We start from the raw sequence: 20,826 nt of genomic DNA, 5'->3' as shown, positions 1-20,826 counted from the left end.
TTGTAAGGCAGGTACGCCTCAAGGTTTTGACATTGCTCGGAAAGCATGACAGTCCTCGCCACGCCCGGCGAAGGCGTTGCTTGGAAAGCCTATCTCACCTCTGGCAAGTGGCAAGACGAAATGTACGTTCATGACATCGACTGTCAATCAAATCGCTGCGGTCTGGGCGGGAGAGGGTCAGAAAGTGAGCATGTTCACACTAACTCAGCAGAAGGTTAGCAGTGCCGGTAAAAAAAAGGACAGTGGCCGCACGTGCCGCAGACAATTTACAAGTGGCAATTAGCCATTCACCTTCAAAGTACACTTTAAATAATGCTCCATACACACTAAATAAACCCAGTAACCAGCAACACACAGTTATATTTGACCTGTTTTTTTATGTTAACTCAATTTTTCACATTAGTTATTTTTTCCCATGAAATGTAATCAAACGTTTCGGGTACATTTTAAGTGTTTGCTTATCGTCCGCCCTCATAGAGGTGTGCAGCCAGCTGGTATTGCAACATTCAGAGAAACAGGTGGTCCAGCATGGCATGCCACTGTGGAATGGACTGCAGCACTCCGGCCCCAAATGCTGGTTTTACATATAAAGGACTGGTGCTACACACACATGATCATTTGGGCACTGACTGCTCCCAGCAGTGAACAACACAGCCGAGGAACCATGCAGACAAATTAGCAATATATCGGACACATGCTCAAATGAAGCAAAGAGTAAATACACTTGTCCTGATTCATGGAATTATCTGCGTGTAAAACGGGGATGTGCGCGCCATTCTGTGCGCAAATCGATGTTTGACAAATGGGCATTTGCGGGCAGAATGGCACGCACATCCCACTTTTACACGCAAATAATTCCACGAATCAGGGCCACTGTGTATCGGCATGGCTTAATGTGCACTACCAGGATTCAAAGTTGTGCCTGCAGGCTGCATACAGATAGTCAAGATGAGCACTTAACTCACTGAGCTATTATACCTCCGCAAGTGAAAACAATTAACAGGTGTGCAATGCACGATTGTATATAACTACTATAAAAATGGAATATCTTTAAAACTAGGAAACTTTACATTCTGAATGTCAATACTTTTCCAAATGTTATTTGCACACTGCATTTTCTCTGACTACTTCTGTTCCCCACTTCATTTCCACGTATTTCTTCCATGTCTACGCAAGTTTTAATCTATGTGATCACTTGCTGTCATCTTTTTTCGATTTTTTTGCATACACTCATATAGTTTATTAGGATTGGTATGATTTGACCATGGCATAATTGTTGGCGGCGGATTTGACCGCAGGCAAAATCATACCAATCCGCTCCCCTAATACATCCCAACCCCCCCCCCCCAATTTACCTTTCACCCTCGCTTTACATCTGACCCTGCGTCAGTTCTGACCCTGCAACGCGCGTCAGAACTCACGCCGCAGGGCCCTCACTCTGTTTTTTTTTTTAAAGTCTCCCGCTTCCAATGTCCTGGAAGCGGGGGACACACCCGCAACCCTCGTTCCCATTATAGCGAACAAGGATAGCGGGGGACACCCCCAGAACCCCCATTCCCCTTGTTCGCTATAATGGAACCGTATGGCCCATTTGACCGAATTTTTGGTTGTACAATCATTTCGTGCAGCCTAAATTCGGTCAAAGGGGCCATACGATCCAAAAATTCGGTCAAATTGGCCAATGCCGTTTATTATAGGGCATGGTGGTGTATTGCAGCTCTCATGTATGCTACGTCCTCTGTATAGTTGGAGTATTAGCTGCTCTCTAAAGTGAAAAACACACTTTGTGGAGTCCTGCAGGCCTTCTAGTTGGAGCATGATAATAATGAAGTAGAGAGTAAATAAACTGTGTACGCCAGTCACCAGGCATTAAGTGTAATGTGAGTATCAAGCTCATCTGACAAATCCCTAGTTTACAGAGCCCCGGACCTGTCCTGCATTGGCCGCCCCCCGCTGACTCACATTTCAGTTAATGTGAGAGATGGAAAACGCCAGGACATCCCAGCTCTGATGGCGTCATTCTTAACATTTCGGCACCTACACGGCGATGCAAAGGATTTACACTCACCCTAATAATAGGGCATAAAAAGCCTTGTTGCACTTTTTGCAATGGGTGACAAAACTAGCTACTTCACTGAAAGCTTCAAAACAGGAGGCAGGCCACAAGGTACTTAACATGTTCCCGAAAGCGTGCATGGCAGTCCTATATTTATATTTAATATTGTGTGTCTTGCAACGGGTTAGGGGCTGACCAGTTAGCAGTGTGTCCAATTAGCAGAGCGTAGTGATATCTAGGTAGTTCATGACAGCCAATTAGTTTGCATCCTTTAGACAAGGACAGCTGGCTGCTGATGTACAATGTATCACATTTACAAGCATGTAGATAGGACGTTGAGCAGAGCTCTTGAAGCTTAGACTTCACCGAGTTAACCAAGGATAGAACGCTCTTCCTTCTTCCTCACCCCCCAATTTCACTACACCTAACCCCATTATACATACTACCAGGGCCGGCTGTAGCTCCTGCCATGCCCGGGGGAGTAAAAAAAGTCTGCTGACTTCCCCACCCCACCCTCCCCCCCGCCAAGGTGAGGAGGGGTGCGCCTAGCAGCGATGCTCTTTTTAAGTGTGTAACTCCCCCCTCCCGTGTTGAAGTGGGGAGTTTATCACTTCAATAGGGCGCCGATACTAAAGCAGCAGGAGGCAGCTTTATGCAGATCATAACTCAAACGTAGATATCTCTTTGCTTTGATTTATCAAATACTTAGGTGTATGTGTCATGTATCTATGTTGCTGGGGTACATTTTATGAATCTGTTTCGAACCTTACAGTATAAATTGAACCCAAATTTAGCGTGGTAATTCACAACAAATAGTTTGCATAATTTCGGATTCACAAACACACTGGGTATAGGTGTTTTACTTTTGTGACAACCAGCAGCACATAAGAAATAAGTAGTCCATACTAGCGCCAGTTCAAATGCTTGACTGTACCACCTTTGTGGTTAAATGCAGTTATAACATATATGTTACATTCGTAACACTGGCAGGCAGTTCCAAAAAAGCAACATGCACATTCTCAGCAGTGGAGGGGCTAATCCCCAATCATCAAGCAGGTTTCCAACGAGGCCAGCATACAGCTGCCCAGTATATTTGTAAACTGTGTATGTAGCCTGCGATGTGTAAAGCAATATGGACATCTCTAAATGTCTTTTGTAGCATTCTGGGCCGAGTCTCACTGTGTTTAGCGGTGGACCTTGTAGCGAAAGTGGAACGTAATAGGTATCCAAAAGAGGCTGCTTAAATTATTGTTTTGCTTCTTTTAAATATCTGTGTGCAGGGGTGTTAGAGAAAATGAGGCAAGCAAACTAAGAACATTTTTACTAACAACTGATTGAAGCTTAGATGTGTCCGTCCACAGCCACTGGTTCACACTAATTACTGCATCCCTGTCCACCCCTGCCAACATTGGAAACAGGCAATATCATGGCTGATATATGCCAATGATCTGGTTGTAATTGATTACACCTATATAGTTCTGCAAAAGTTATATATGTGATGGAAATACTTGAGCGAAGGCTTCTAAACCATTGGGAACTACTCTTGAGAGCTTTTCCATCACTATCTTTCTGCTTTTAGGTGGCTAAAAGCAAATACTTTTTCATAGGTGTACAGATATAAGGGAGAGTAGATCTAGCTCTGTCATAAGTTAACTTTAAATTGTATGCTTGCATAGGACTACCATTGTTATTTCTAAAGGTCACCTGAAAGATAATGGCTAAATGCAGCTGCACACCAGCTCTAGCCGTAACCAAAATGAATTAATGTAGTGGCTGTTCAGCCCTTTCTTCTGTAGCATGTCATAAGGAGTCGGGCACACTCTGGACATGTTGACTTTCTTTTAATGAAATTATAAAGAAAATGCCTATCGCTCCTTATTCCTTATTGCTAGAGGAGTTTCCCAGCCTTACTAAAGTAACTAAAGGTGCTCGTCTGTCATCAGGAAGTCCAAAGTAAAGGCCTCTGTCCTAAACTTAACTGTACTAGACCCTGCCACTAATACAAGCAACTAAAGTCAAGTCAACCAAAAGAATTTCTCTAATCTCCTGGCCGTTTCCCTTTGTGCCTTCTTGGCTGCGGCTTTCGCTCAGGGATTTTATCTTGCCTCCTTATATTGTCAATAAATAAAATGTCTCTGTTTTAGCAATATTTAGCTTATACTGATCTTCTCTGACACTGTTGGAGTTTCCTTCATGAGCCCTTGTAGCTCATCCCAACTGTTCATCTGTCTTGTACTCTTTTTAGTGTTAAGTTTATAAAGATTCACCTGAATATGCTGTCTCACTGTCTTTATATTGCTTTCCGGTTTCTCACGTTCTTGAAATCCAACTTTTCTTAAGTTTTGTAAGATTTTATTTGTGTTAGGAAACCCCATCTCCTGGGTTTTCTCTACTGGTTTCTTTCTCTTAATTAATTCACTTGGCAGTTTCAAATCACAATCCATACTACACTTGTATATGGAGAGTCCTCCCCACTCTTCAACACTGAGCTCCTGTGGTTCTTTCCCCTCTTCCTAGGCTATCTGTTTCCACCTTTACTCTGTTTCCCACTCAGCCTTTTTTGTCAAGCACTTTATTTGCTCCTCATATATCGACTTATTCGGGTTTACCGTTTGTATGATGCCCTCAGGCCGTTCATGCAATTTTCTCTTTACAATAGATTTCCCCAGCGGCCTCCTGCCTCTCCCGTTTACCCCTGTACCTTTCTTTGTCCAGGGTGACATCGCAGGGCTCGGCACTCGCTCTGGTAACCTGCTTTGTGTTCTTGCTTCTTGATCTTGGGTTTCTCGAACGTTCTATTCCTGGCATCTCTGTCGGCTGCTATGGTCGAGGTACGCTGGCGGGTGGGAGCTGTCGGCGCTCCCTGCTGCAATGGTCTCAGCGTTGTGAGACAGGTGTCTGGCGCACCGTGGGATGTCACGATCACGCTCCCATGCTGGACAGGTTTCCTCACCCTGTCCTCACAACGGCTTCCCTGTTGCCTTCTTCGCCAGGCCTCTGACGTCATTAAGCTGGCGTTCTTCACTTTTCCAACTGTTAGGGAGAATACTCATTCTATGGCTAATTTCCCTTACCTAAAGAGTCCCCCAGCAGCTTTGCTGGATTTGAAGGGTTTTTTTTTCTCCTGCTAAGAGTGAGACTCTTTTTCCCACTCTTTTTTCTGTGTGTGTTCTAGGCTATTTTTGTGTTTAATGTCTATGGGGTTTTTCTCAACTCCATAGGAACCATCTTTATTCCCATGTGTTACACAGCACCCTCCGTGCAGTATACACAGGGGTGTCGTAGCAACCTCCAGACATGGACTCCATACCCTGGGACTGACTACTGTCTCCCAGGACATGTAAAGTCCCCATTGACTTTATTAGTCAATTTTTGTGAACTAAACCAGTACAACCCATCTTACTATGGAGGTACTGGGAAGGGTTAATAGTTTTTCCCTTATGTTCATTTTCGAGAGGGTACCATACAGTCCCTCTCTCAAAAGTTTCTGGCTGGTGGCAGTGTTATGACCGGCTCTTGGTCATAGGGTTCACTCCAAGGGACACTCAGGATACACAGGCCAGGTACGCATAGTGGTTACTTTATTAGCTTCTTAGGTTACAGGACCAGATGTCAACAAGTCATTAGGAGATAAAGAGGAAAGGGACAGGAGCCCACTGGCTCCCACCACCCAGGCTCACATAATCTAACTGCCTGGGTTAGAACCCATTCAACCCCAAACATTCTAATCTCACACTCCAGACTCACAGCCTACATTCTGATGGTGACATCAATCCTGGCTCAGCACACATGCAAGTATAAGAGCCAACCCTAACAGGCAGTGGTTACTACTGTAAATATTCGACCGCAAATATTTTCCTATGGGCTTTTCCCATTGTTCGAGGCTACGGCATTTTCTGACAGCCTCTAACATACCGCTGGTGTATTTTAATATTATCTTTCTTCCGGTAGGTTTTATTTGCCAGAAATTTAATATAACTTCTTTCTCGTGTCTTTCTCTAAACTCCTAACCCAGGTCGGGGATCCTTTGTTCGTCCTTTTGGTGGGCTTCTGCCGAGAAGCCCTCCTTTCGGTGCCACTGAGTCTGGGGTGGGTCCATTGTGTGGGAGGGGGAGTAGGACCCCTGGACAGGGTTGCCTTAGCAACCCATGTCGCACTCTATCATGATAGGCTGGAGGGTCTCCCGCCAAGATGACCACTCCACTGTTTGAGTGACAGCTAGGCTGTATGAATGGGGATCTTTTTGCATAAAAACAGGGTCCTGAGGACTGGGAGAGCAAGACACTGCCACTGGAACTAAGAAGCCGAAGAGGAGAGAAGCCAAAGACATCTGCAATGACTGAACCACCGGTGAAGCCCTGCTGCAGTGTCTCACCACTTTTCTTTACACGACGAGAGAAGATCTTCATCTGAAAGAGCCTTCTTCCCTTGAGCTTGTGGGGCCAACCAGTTTGCCAATCGCCTTCCTGGACCTGCCTTGGTCGAATCGCCAGTACCCTGTACTCGGAGGCCGGATAGCCAAGCACCAGTCCACCCGGACCGCAATTTAAAGGAGCGTACCTTTTATTCACCGGGCAGCACCGCAGCTGGTTTCATCCCTGGGTAGTGCAGTACCTCGAACCTTACTCCACGACGAGAGCCTCTCTTCCTCTGCTGGATCCCCTGAACTGCAGGAATACCAGGAACAACCACCACCGCAGGAGCCACTTCTTTATTTTAAAGGTACATTGTTCCGCCAGGCCGCCCTTTCTGCGTGGTAGTGCTAAAGGTGTTTTAAATCCTTTACCTACCTGTTGGGTTGGCCGCCCCTCTCTCTTAACATGGTCTTTCACCTTCTGCATCCATCTTTTCAAAATCGTTAACCAAAGACTTGACTGCAGCTACAAGAACATTTTGCTCCTGGGCCCTTGCCCTGTACCACTGACTCTGGCACAGGCCTACTGACTCTGGCTAAATTTGTTATAACTGCCTTCTCTAGATTGCCTCTCAACTAGAACTGTGTTGGTGCACCTACTTCTTATAACCACCCTTTTCTCCCTACTTTTAAACCTTGTGAAGTGCCATTTCGCTCAGTTTCATTTAAGTATTTCCTATACTGATGTACTGCCTTGCTTAAACTGGTTCACAAACTTATGGGAAGTGTTGCTAGGGTGTGTAAGAAGATATTTCTTTATACCATGTGATTTCCTTCCCTTGTGAGAAATTGCTAGAGTGCCATTTGTGTTTGGTTTTAACTGTGCCGTTTTGCTCAGTTTTCACTCTTGCTCAAACTTGTCTACAATTTATCTAGGGAGTTGTGTATACTTTCTGTGACCGAATTTAACTTGCTTAAGAACTGTGATAGATGTGTTTAACTAGAAGTGTATAAAATAAATATATATATTCTTTTTACTACAAAGCTCTGATCAGTGTTTCCTTGTCCCATAGTACTGAAGGCCTATTGTGTAAACCCTGAATACTGCTCATCTCCCTCTTGAGATAAGTCTGTCTGCTCAGCCACAGCTACCAACTAAATCTTTGTGGTACAGACTGATACCAAAGGGGATTTATTGCTCTCACCTGTAGTCCTAATCTTCTGTAGTGCTCCCTAAGGGAACTGCACAGGATTCTGCCTAACACCAACTGCCACGTATTCCGCAGCTTCCTCCTGGTCGGCTTCTCTAAGGTGTGATTTTTGTCAGTGGGTTCCCCTCCGCACCGTACTCTATCTCCTCTTGTTATCCCCATGTCTCGGTTATAAACGGAGCTCTCCTTAAAGAAATATTCTTTATGGAAGGCAGTCCCATGAATGCAGATACAGTGGGTGATCCATAGAGTTCCTTGTGGGAATGAACATCCTTGTCCCCTAAAGGAGAGTCACTCCCAGTGAGGTCCCACTTGCCTAGACCCCTAGAGAGGGTCTTGCAGAGCGGGCTTACCCCCCTAGCCTCAAAGGAGGTGCCTCCCCCTGGGGTTAAGAGACGAATACCTTTGATTCGTCACACTTCCAACAACTAGTTTAAACTTAAAGAACCTCAAACCATACATTGGTAGCTGTGGAACTCATGTGATGTTAATCTTCCAGTACGTAACAGTATCCTTGAGTGCTTTGTCACTAACTGCAACTGACTGGGTTTGACATTGAACAAGAGTAAAACCAAAGTATTGGTATTTAGGCCACCAAAATCCAAATCTAGTGTGTGTCGATTGGAGGTTGAGGTGGTTAAGCTGGAACAAGTGTCATATTATGATTACCTGGCGCTGCAGTAAGATTTACTGACAAAAGGGTATGGCTTGCCCAGCTGGAAAAATCCTTGGTTATCCTTGAAAGAAACGGGGGTGTTAGGACGTTTTTTGTAAATCATGGAGAAGGGTCGGTATCTCCAGCTGTTAGTATTTATAAAATTCAATCTGTCCCGGCTGCCTGTTATGGAGGTGAACTGTGGGGATTCTTTAACTGTCGGAAGTTAGGGACCATAGAGAACAAGTTTCTAAAAATGATATTGCGTCTCCCGCCAAGCTTCCCGAGTGCTCCCCTGTTGGAGTGTGACCTTGAACCTATTGAAATACAGCTATCCTGGAAATCTGGTTTTTATTGGGTAAGACGCTGGGCGTCCCCAGATTTAGGGAGGTACAGTGAGTCCCCTGTTGATTTGCTTGGCTATCTAGTTGGGCACTCACTGACTTGGATATCTGGAAGAATCCAGAGAGCATAAACAAATATATGAGAGAAGAGGTTAAAGGAATGGTTCGGTCAGAAATATTATTGGCCAAAAAGATGGCCAATAATAAAACAAATATCTAAAATATATATTTTTAAGTCCCTATGGAAAGTTTCGAGCAAATGAAGCTCAAACTTTAAAATTGCAAGCACTAGGGGGCACTAATGAAGCAAAAGCCATCCAGCTGTAGTAAACAAAAGCTACCACTGGGTGGCTTTTGCTTCATTGGTGCCGGACTCGGACGACGGGGACCAAAGACTACAGGCAGGAAAGCTGCAGCTGCATCTCGGTAAGTGCTATTTTTAAAAAAAATAAGCACTAGCTGTGTTTTTTTTTCTACGTTTTCCGGGCTGGAGGAGCCCGGAAAACTTAGAAATAAAACCGTAGCTTTTAAAACATTGTATTTATGTCTGGGCTCCAAGCTGAAGCTACCGCAAACATAAATACAACGTTTTTGTGTTTCAAAAACGCTGCGGTTTTTCTTTCTAAGTTTCCCGCGCTCCTCCAAGCCGGAGGAGCCTGAAAAACTTGGAAAGAAAAACTGCAGCGTTTTTGCAACACACACAGCATTGTGTTTCTGCTGCTGGCCGTGGCTATCACTTTGGGTCTCCTGTGCTCCCCCGGGGAGCACCGGAGACCCAAAGTGAAAGCCAAGGCAGGCACGGTTGGGTTTCCATGCCGCAGTGTTTCTGCCTACAGCAAAGTGAAAGCTGCTCTAGGCAGAAACACAAAGCGGGTGTTTAGAAATGCTGCAGTTTTTCTGCCTACGGCAGCTTTCACTTTGGTGCTCTCGGGCTCCCCGGAGGAGCCCGAGAGCCCCAAAGTGAAACCTGCTGTAGGCAGAAACACAACACGGGTGTTTAGAAATGCTGCGGTGCTTCTCACTGTGGCAGCTTTCGCGTGGAGTCTCCTGGCATCCCCCAACCCTGAGGGAGTCTAGGAGACTCCAAGCGAAAGCTGCCGCAGCGAGAAATACAACGTTTTTGTATTTGTAAATGCTGCAGTATTTACAAATCCAAAAACGTTGTTATTCTGAATGCAGCTTTCGCTGGGAGTCTCCTGGACTCCCTCAGGGTTGGGGCAGCCCAGGGGACTCCACGCGAAAGCTGCCGCTGTCAGAATAACAACATTGTTGTATTTGTGATTGCCGTGGTTTCCTAACCACAGCAATCAAAAATACAACGTTATATTATTAATTGATGCTCCTCGGTTTTTTGCCTTCATTTTACGTTTTCTGTGCTTCCTTGGGCTTGGGGAGCACAGAAAACGTAAAATGAAAGTGAAGGCAGCCTCCTCAGCTCTGCTCAGGCTGCAGTAAGCAAAAGCTCCCAGTAGGGGGCTTTTGCTGCTTGTTTAGTGCCACAAGGGCAGAGCCGAGGAAGCTACCTGAAATCACAAAATGGATGCCCCCTAGTGCTTCCAATTTTAAAGTTTGAGCTTAATCTCCTCAATACTTTCCGTAGGGACTTAAAAAATATATATATTTTAGATATTTGTTTTATTATTGGCCATCTTTTGGCCAATAATATTTCTGACCGAACCATTCCTTTAAGTCTGCTGTAAGGCAGGTTAACTACGAAAAACCTATAAATAGTTGCCTAAGTTTAAAATTAGGCCTGGATTACTGGAACACCAGGGCTTAGAGTTATTTGCACTTGTGAACACCGGCCTATACCCGTACCCTGTTTATGCAATTTAGAATCGGCACCCTTAAATCCACTAAATTCACCAGCGGCTGGAAAATCCAAGATTTGTTGTGTTGTCCGTTATGCAATGCAGGCTTGGAATCTATTATGCATTTCTTGTAATTTTGCGAGAGTTACAGCGATTTAAGAAGACTTTATTTGTTGCCCCCGTTTGGGGAAGCTCACGTCACCCACGCCACTGAAGCTTTAGTCATATGTCGGTCCACTGCATTTGTTAATGAAATATATTAGGCGGCAAGATTGTATAACGAGCGGGGACTCTTTTGAACCATCTGCTCAAGCATAAGAATTGAAACCGAGACGTGTTTTTTGTGTAGGTTTTATATTAGGTGCTGTTATCCTCGCTGCTATTGTCTTTGTAGTGATGCTGAGGTTACTTTATTTTTATGCACGAATTGCGTTTGAACTGGCCATGTTATATGATTTTATTGCACTGCTGATACGATGTTACCTGTTACTACTGCTGCGAATGTATGAACTATTTTTATTTACTGTGATTATATTCCAATGTATGACTTATTTACTGAAGACACTCTTGCCGAATAAAGCATTTGTTGATGGCGATGATTATTTTGTGTAGGCCAGTGCTGTGTGTTCAGCATATCTCACCATGTGTCTTTCAGTTTTGCACCCTTCGGGACAATATTAAGGTGCCTACTGAAAATTTCCCATCCTCTTATGCTGGAAATTCAGTGTTTTAGTTTAATAAAAATATATCCAGAGTTTAGTCAAGGACAGTCAGGGCAATACCAGTGTTAAAGTCTTTTGAAATGCTATCATCCACACTTATTAGTGCCTGTATCACATGGCTAAGTTCATGTGATTCCTGTATGCACAGATATCTTTTTTTATGGATGTACTTAATTGAGCTATTACTTTACTTTTTCTTTTCACAATTTCCAAGAGTTCTAAATGTGTTGGTATGTCGTATTTTGCCACACCTCCAAACCACCTATGTTTGTAGACTGGAAACACGTGGCAAGTGACAAACCAACCAGTAAATTGGTCACCCTTGAGCCTGTCCTTGCTTTTCAAGAATCACTCCTTTCCTTCTGGGACTTGGAGTTTAGCTGTCCCTATAATAGTTATGCACTTACTCCTAGCACTTAACGCACTGTTGGCAAAAAAACAGGACAAGTTCAAGATGTCTCATAACATGGATACACTTTCTAACCATTGACAATATGAAATGCTGTTGTTTTGGTAATGCAGTGCTACTCAGACCTTGATTTCATACAAATCTAGCACTGTTACTGGTTGCATGAGGTCATTCTGTACTTTCAGATGTTTTTAGCACACAGTAAACCTTTAGCTGTATCTACTAGAGAACACAAGTGTGTATCTGTACCCTTGTAATCTGGCCTGTTTTGTTTACTGTTTACATGGGGTGCGGGGACCCAGAGAATCACTCTTAAGGGAAATAAGATTGTACTCCTAAAAAATTCTTCTAGGGTCTTGTTGGCGGGCACATGCATTTATTTTCCAAACTCTTCTTCAGCCTTCTTTCTGTGGTTGTATGCAAACTCTTCCCCTCCTCCCATCCCTGCCTCTTTTTCTCTGTTGCCCCCTCCCCACACGCCTCTGGCTTCCTACCTCTCCCCCTTAACACCTGTCTTCTCCCTCTATCTTCTAGCTCCCCAGCTGTATGTTTGCCACTCATGGGCCTTACTGTCAGAAAACAATGTTTCTGGTTGGTAAACCATCTATAATTCTTGACGTTTTTTAAATGTCCTTTAAGATTTACTATTAGAGTCATGCCTTCACAAACTGTTGTTGGGTTGGGGAAGCATTGCTGGCATGTCCAGTAATGTTCCATATGTCACAGTTTCATCACACATTTCACCAATTGTTGTACTGTTCACAGAGTCAAAGGTGGCTCTTGGTGTTATGTTTCTATCAATGACCGAAAAGATTGTTCAACTGATTATGTGAAATTTGATGAGTGTTGGTAGAAATTTTTCTTTATTGTTCAATGGCGAATTCTGTGTTCAAGTTTATAAAAACATATATTCCTAGAGTTCAGTCAAGGATGCGAACATCCATGTTAACTGCTTATGAACGCATCATCCACACTTCCTTATTGGTGTGTAGCTTCCGGTTAGATTTCTGCACATGCTGGATTCACATAGACATGATACTAAATGTTTACCCAGAAATTGAGCATGAAACGTATAGATTTCTCAGTTTCTTTAGAAAAAATTTGCAGGCGTTTAAATATGTAGGTATGTTTATCTTGCTGCAATGCTAAGCCACCTTAATTTTGTAGACTAAATATTTGGCACGTGAACATCACATTGCGTAAACATCATAGCTGCAAACTGGCCAACATTGAGACAGTTTAGGTTTTTCAGCCAACATCACTTTGTAGTTCATATGTCCTCATTATAAATAGTATGCAAATCATAAATCAGGAACTCGCGAAGGGGTCCAGTAAAGCACTTAGTGGCTCAACAAAATTAGATCGAAATTGGACCAATTTTGCTGTTCTGAACTAGAAATCAGGTCAAATCCAACTATGGTTAAAAGGAAACTCAAGGACAGCGATTGGATGAACACACTGGACTTGGCAGCCTCTTGTAAGCTCACTAGTAGCCTACCTGCGAACACCCAAAAATTAAATCAACTTCGGGGCTATTTGTCAAAGTTCCCCAACAGATCTTAACGTGAAACTTTCCTAAGAACGCGACTGAATGTACTCCTCTTCCACGAGATGATTGCAATATGAGGTAAAGTGGAAGGAAATACCTGTAGATTCTGTAATACTGCGGATGAGGTCGAATCTATCAAACACTTACTTCTCTGCTGCCAGGGTTTTAAAAAGGAGAGAGAAAAATACCTGCACCCTTTAGTAAAGAAATTCCAAACTCATGATGAGGATGATCGATGGGCAAATATGATGAACGGGGAAAGGACGGCGTGGGTGATCGCAGTGGTCTCATTTATACGTATCACCTTGTTGGCAGACACAGTCGCATGGTGCAGATGGTATAATAGAGTGGGATATGAGAGCTAAAATAGATTACATTGCTGGCAGGAGACAACGTTCTTTTGAAGCCCTGAGATCGCTCCCTGTCTACTAGGCACCACGTGTGGCCTTTGCTACAGGAGGGATGCTGTCGTACATGATACATGACATAAAGGACTCTTAGAGATTAAGAGAGTAAATAGAAATTGATGTATGTAATTTTGTAAAAATTGTAACCAATTAAATCAAATAAAAGAAATAGTATGCATCTGCAGTGATTTAATCCATCTACTATAGGAGTGTATGTGCACTTGAAGGGCATACCTTTGATTATTAAGTTTCATGCATGTCAGTGGTGAATACAGTGGGAGGTCATCTTCCAGGTGAAATACATCAGAAAAAGTGGCCTTAAATGTGATTGCTGCATTTTTTTGATCCATTTGATTTTGGTGCCTTTGTATCGTGCAGTTGGGGATTGGGGCTGACATAACGGGTCCACCTCCATTTCCTGCTCCAGCAGACAAATTACCATCTGGTAAAAGCAGGCAGGTTCCATAGTAGTCCATTGTAAATATCACCCACAGAGTGTATTTTGCAGGCATTTACACTAATGTGTCGGGGGGGGGGGGAAGAAGTGAAGAGTTAAGGTGATTTTTCCTATGTTTTACTCCCCAGTTTTCCACCACATATTGGAAATGATGAAAATTGCCTGGAGGGGACCTTTTGCACAAGAATGGACACTTATGCGTTCACCTCGGTGCAATTAATGAGGGTATCAAACATGACCTCAGTGAATTCAGTGGCTTGAATAATATTGACACCGTCGCATATGGCATTAAGAATTTGCGGAGTCTCTGGTGCGCGGTGCTGCTGAGCAGCAACGAATATGGTGGTCTGAGTGTGTGCTCTTGCCCCGGCGAGATCCTGAAATTATAAATATCCTTCATTGTGCCACCAGTGAGCTGCTGAGGAGGAGAGAAGTGTTGCGTTTAATCTGCTGTGGCGGCTGTCCGACTCCGGTGGGGAAAGCCATGTTAGGAGAGTCGGGATCTGCTCTCTAACATCAGCTCGCACATCCTCTGGATCCCATTCACTGCAGCCCATGGCTTCTACGGCCTGTGTGGGGAAGGGTCCTCGCTTCCCAATGGATCGTGCCTGGTGTGTGGCACTGGCACATGCTTTCCATCGGTCCCGGGGCTGATCCTCGCCGGCCTCCCCACGTAAACCGCACTAACCCCCTGTGGAGGTCTGTCTACTCTGCACGCCGCTGGCAGACTGTCAGCTGTGTAGACTCCACTCCCAATGAGGATCCCGGAGCCCGTGGTGCGGGCCATGTGCTATTTAATGCAATACTTCCTATCTGCTTCCTCACGCTGATATCACGACCCCCTGAGGTGGTCTCCTCATTTATTTTTCTGCTGGTGCTCCTAGGTCAGTGGGTGTGAGGTGGGGCCTCACTCCAGTGGGTCCCAAGATCCAAAGGCGTCCCGAGTCTGCAACATCCTGGTATATTAGGCCCTGCTACCTGGTTTTGGCCCGAGGTGCTACTGAGGGTTGGTGTGAATCATTGCTGGAGTGCATCGATACGCCTAGGGAGCTGTATTCATCTTTGTTGCTCCTTGTGCACAACACTTTAAAGTTGAGCCAGTCTGTGCACGGCGAGCCAGTGTCTGTGGTCCAGGTGTCGTGGGCATCCCCCCTTTGGTGACACTGTGCTTGGCCTGAAATTCTCCGCTGTGGGAGTCCCTTGGCTTGTCAGAGCATGGCGAAGGGCACAGGGAAAAAGAAGGGACCAATGGATAACTTTACCAGCACACAAGTAAGGACTTTCAGCCCTCAGACTCTTGTTCGGGGAGGCTGGGAGATGCAGGCTGAAGCTGCACCTGTTGACCCCCTTTTGGCTGCTATGAAGATTGGATTTGCCACTATCCATGTGAATCGTGATGATATTGTTGCTAATATCAGCTCCCTGTACTCCAAGCTGGATAAGAAGAGCAGGCGCATTACTGAAGCAGAGTCCAAGATTAGCGCCTCGGAGGACAAGGTTACACAACACGTCTGTGACATAGCCGGCTTGAAGAAGGACCCAGCGATGATCCGGATAAATTGTGATGACTTGGAGTTGTGCTCCCGGCGCAACAATGTCTGCATTGTCAGAAGGCCTGGAAATGCAGTGAAGGGGGTCAATGGAGCAGTTCATCGAAGAGCTCTTGAAGCAGTTGCTGAGGGCATTGCAATTCTCTGCTCAATTTCTTGTTTTGGCCCTGGTTCCTAAGCCGGGGGCACCACTGAGGACGATTATTGCCAAGTTATTAAACTACAGAGACAGAGACCTCGTTTTGAAGCGATCAAGATAGCATGCAGCCCTACAGTTTGGATCAAGTAAGGTCCATACATCTAGATTTTGACATATGTCTCCTGGAATGTGCGGGGGCTGAACAACCCGGCTAAGGCTAAGAGATTGGTGGCATATCTTGAGCAACATGCCCTGAAGGTCCTAATGCTATAGAAGACCCATGCGCTAAGATCAGTGAATCAGTCCTTTGCCCCAAAATGGGGCTGCCAAAGATTCATCACCACATACTCCTCGTAGGGACGTGGGGTAATGACATTGATACATCTCATGGTCACATTCACTGTGGATAGAAGCTATGTTGATACTCTGGGACGATATGTCGTGTTGAGGGGCATATCAGATGGCAATGATATATTGCTGGTTAACTCCTATGGCCCTAATCTCAATTACCCTGACGTATACCGGGCTCTTGCTGATATAATGGTTGGCCATATTGATATACCTGTGGTCTGAGGTGGGGATATAAACATGATCCTCGATACCGCCATGGATCGCTCCTCTCACGTTCACCGGCCTCTGACATTGGCGGCACAAGCTCTCTTGCGCATAATGTCACAACTGCACTTGTCTGATGTCTGGTTGGGATTACATCCTGGGGTGAGGGAATATACATATTACTCTATGGTCCACGATTCCGTGTCTCGGCTCGATTACTGGCTTCTATCAACAGAGTGGATCGGGAAGGTACGTAGGTGCTCTCTCCTTCCATGCACATTCTCTGATCATTCACCCATTGTGCTCTTTCTGGTCTTCACACACTCGCATAAACCCTGTCCCCTCTGGCGTATGTCTCCTGCAATGTTGCAGGATCCCAATCTCACGGAAGTACTTTATGCCAAAATTGAGTAGCATTTTAGCAATAATGTAGGCTCAGTGGCACGTCTTTCTACGGGGGATGAACTGTTATCCAGTGCTACCGGGACCCTTGAGGCATTGCTGGGCCTAATCAAGAGCAATCTGTTGAAATGTCAAGAATTAGCTGAAAGGGAGGTTCTGTATGTCACCAAACCACTGCTCGCGCATAGCTATGGCGAGTCTGATAGACCAGGTAGGGGCCTTGCTAGCGGGGTGAGACTTGACTCGGCCCCGGGTAATTACTGGCATCACAGCGACATCTGGGGTTACCCTGACGGCCAAGGCTGATATTAACTCAGAACTACACATCACTTTATTCTAACAGGGATGTCTGCTCTGAGATAGACTCACACAGTACTTGGACCATTGACCTCTCGGCATTGCCAGAAGAAGCACATTTGGTGCTCGTCAGCCTTATCACCCCCTGAAGAGATTTCCACTGCTATTGCTGCCCTGGCGGCGGGTAGGGACACTGGGTCAGATGGACTGGGGATTGAATTGCACAAAGAATACAGGGCAATACTGTCTCCACAACTAATGCAAGTGTGGGACGAGTCTCTGGTTGCAGGCTCCCTCCCGCAGTTTATCCATGAGGCGATAATAACAGTCCTTCAGAAACCCGGTAAGCCGCTGAGTGAGGTTGCTTCATATCGGCTGCTGTCATTGATAAATGTTAATGTGAAGATTTTTGCTAAAATCCTTCCTTCTAGCCTCCTCCCTTAAATGACTGATTTTGTTTATTTGGACTAGTTAGGATTTATACCGGTTAGGTGCAGAGTGTTAAATCTCTGCAGGCTACTCGGCATTGTTGCCCAAATTGATCCACGGGCTAGGGTGGTTGTGGCATCCTTGGATGCTGAGAAAGCCTTTGACTCTGTGTCATGGAAATACCTAATAGGGTCCCACAGCATTATAAATTCGGGGTTTACTTCCTCAGTTGCGTGCAACTACTCTACTCCCGTCCCACGGTTAGAGTGCGGACCAACTTCACGTTGTCAACAAGTATGGGGCTATACAGAGGAACATAATGTTTGCATAGAGCCTCCCACAGCAATAATAAGATCGAAGCATGGGCATAGAGGGATACGTACATCCGGGTTACTGCAGGTCATATCTCTGTACGCAGATGACACCTTATTGTATATTTGCGATCCGGAGATGAACCTTCGCCCTGTGATGGACAAAGTGCACGTATTCTCCAAGTATTCAGGCTATACTGTCAACAAATCCAAGTCGGGGTTGTTCCCCCTTACGTATGCTACACTTCCGATGCCCGACTTGCAGGGGTTCTGCTGGGTGGATTCCCGGTTCAAATACCTAGGCAACACCATACTCTGTATGCAGATAACTACGCCGCATATATGCAATTCCTGGAGGCCAAATTTAGGATCTGGGCAAAGCTGGCAATCCCGCTGTATGGCAGGCTATCTTTGTTAAAGGTTATAGTTTTCCCAAGCGCCTATATTTTTTTCTGTAACATTCCTATCTGGCCGGGTAGGATGTTTTTCTCTTCAATTCGTTCCATGATGATGGGGTTTCTGTAGGGGCCAGGTGTAGCCTGTATGAGCTGGGAAAAGCTTACAAAGCTGGATGATTGGGGGGGTCTGGCTGCCCCTGATATGGAACTGTACTACCTGGTGTCACAGGCACAATATGCGTTGTACTGGTACTCTTCAGGGCCAGAGGTTGTGTATCTGACGCTTGAGAGATATTGTGCTTCCCCCTCTAACCTTAAGGCAGTCATATTCAGCGGTAGGCACATAGACACCTATACTTTTGATCCGGTACGCCTGGGCTAGGTTATTTCAGAGACTGGGTCTCACAGTGCCTTATCATTCAAAAGTCCTGCTATGGAATTGTCCGGGCTTGGCTCCCACTTTTGAGATTGACCTGCAAAAATCCTGGGTAGCTAATACCAATTTGATACTCGAGGACTACATGGCTAAACTTAGTAGTGGTCCAATGATTATCCTGCAATATTATAGAATAAGGGCTGCTGCAAAACGGTTGTGGCCAATGTTCCCCCACGAGCTGGAAACTCATCCGCTCATAGATGCCATTGTTATGGTTGGAGAACATAGGCGAGTGTTGCTTTGTTTGTATAAGCTAGTGCTAGATGTTCAACTAATGAGGATTACGATACGATGAAGATGGGAGCACGACCCGGGGGTCCAGATTTCAGATCTTCAATGGCAGAAATATTGTGCACTTACTAAGAGGTGTTGTTGTGTGCCTGATATAGGTTTATCCAATTTAAAATGCTGAACCAGCTACATTACACACCGACAAGACTTGCTAAATTCACACCGGGCGCCTCTGATGAATGCATGAATTATAGCCGAGCCCCGGCTGACAGTGTATATGTTCTGGAATTGTCCTGTTGTACACTGTTTTTAGGAAGGGGTGGCCGCCACTCTTCATGAGATGTTAGTCATTCCCCCCTACACTAGCCCCAGTCAATTACCTCTTGGGGGGCATAGGCAAAGTGTTGGTGGTGGTCAGACGACCTTTTAACATAGCATGTATCGTTGGCAAGAAATCTGTTCTTCGGTATTGAAAATCAAAAAATGGACCAACACGTGCTGAGTGGTTGCGTGAACTTATCTATACCTCCGACTGGGAGGAAATACAGGGAGGAAATGTACATAACCTCAGTCCCTCCATTGTGTAGGCCCAAAGATATTTGTACTCCCTTACGTGTCTTGAGGTGACCCAGGGTTGGTTGAGGTATGATTTGACAAGAGGGAGTGGTTCCCATTTAGATACCTAATTGCACTCTGCTCCCTGCTCTTCTCTCTCCTCTTCCTATTATTTTACAAATGTATGTCAATTTGCTCAGCTGTACTCTTACTGTATACCCTGCCTGTCTTAGTATCTGTACCAGGCTACTACATTACTTGTTATGTATGTGCTTACTGAATTTCCCTACGATGTTTGCCTTTAACTTTAAATAAAGTTAGAAAAAAAAGAATTTGCAGAGTCTCCAAGATAGTTCAAGAGGTTTCTTTTTTTTCTTACAACTTAAACGGTGCAGAATGTTCTAATAAGAGCTGACCCTTCAATGTCATTACCAGGCCTCCAGATAATGTTCATACTATGCCTTTTTATGCATGAAAATCTTGTAAATACGACAGCTTTATGTTTTCCTGTGTACTTTTACGCACAAGTTTAGAGCAGAGGACAGTGCAAAGGTCAGGTTACTTGACAGAAACGAGAACATTTCTTTTGATTTCTATCTACATGGATGTTATTGCAAGACATGGCGAAAGGCCTCTGAAACAGAATGTATTTCTCTGAGGAAACTGCACACTGTGATAAAAGGAATGGTTTCTTTCCATTCAGCTTCTGATGTGTTGTGTTAGATCCTCATGGAGCAAACGGAAGCACTGTGCGTATTTATTTTCCTAGCATTTTAGGATTGTATAATTAATAAGATGGAAAACTAAGTTGCAATTGAGAATTCATCTTTTGTATCAAATTATGGTTTTTTTCAGTGAAAGCAAACAAGTATTGCACAATTGTATTTTTCATAGTTCCTGTGCTGTGTGCATAATCAGGCAGAGGCAGGTCATTTTTGCAGTTATAATTTAATTTGCACTCTAATTATAAAAACAGTGTGTACAATGATGAGCATGCACAGTCTAGTTTACATCCATTCAACGTTGCAGTCAATGGGGTACATTACTATAAATGGTCAGGTCAGTGGCAGCAGAGTCTTTGCTCAAAAGGGTGAGTGATTGTCATTACACCAATCAAAGGTGTTATAGCCTCTCAAATCGTCAAGAGTACAATGAAAACATCAAAATCCTGACTCTCCAGGAAGTACAAGCACTGTTTAAAAACAAACAAATTAAAGTTACATTTGTTATTGAAAAAGAAACTCAGCAAAACCTGTCCTTGTGATAATCCAGATAGGTATTTAACTTTATGTACTGCTTCATACATGGTTCGTCCAACATATAGAGACTGTGTTTATTATACCTCAGTCGATACTCAGTTTACCGACCTCTGAAGGATGTTACCCAATAAGATAGCTCAGCCGGTTGAGCGCTCATTGCTGTGATCTGTGCGTGATCTGTAGGTTGCTGGTTTGAATCCCTGCAAGGCCAACTCAGCCTTTCATCCTTTCAAGGTTGATAAAGGAGTGCCAACTTCAGTTTGGTGATAATTGTGATAAAAAAGCGCTA

At 44.6% G+C, this 20,826-nt stretch overlaps 1 protein-coding gene across 2 annotated transcripts in view; it reads left to right on the top strand.

Moving 5' to 3' along the window:
• Positions 1–20,826, top strand: part of LOC138481152 (ETS-related transcription factor Elf-1-like) — a 621,807-nt gene that overhangs the window by 149,076 nt on the left and 451,905 nt on the right. The gene's annotated exons all lie outside the window — the stretch shown is intronic.

Source organism: Ambystoma mexicanum, chromosome 5p (assembly GCF_040938575.1).
Source record: "Ambystoma mexicanum isolate Mex_15411 chromosome 5p, UKY_AmexF1_1, whole genome shotgun sequence".
NCBI classification, from domain to species: Eukaryota; Metazoa; Chordata; class Amphibia; order Caudata; family Ambystomatidae; genus Ambystoma; species Ambystoma mexicanum.
Note: the sequence above shows the minus strand (reverse complement) of the source record. Positions and strands in the feature narration are given on the sequence as shown.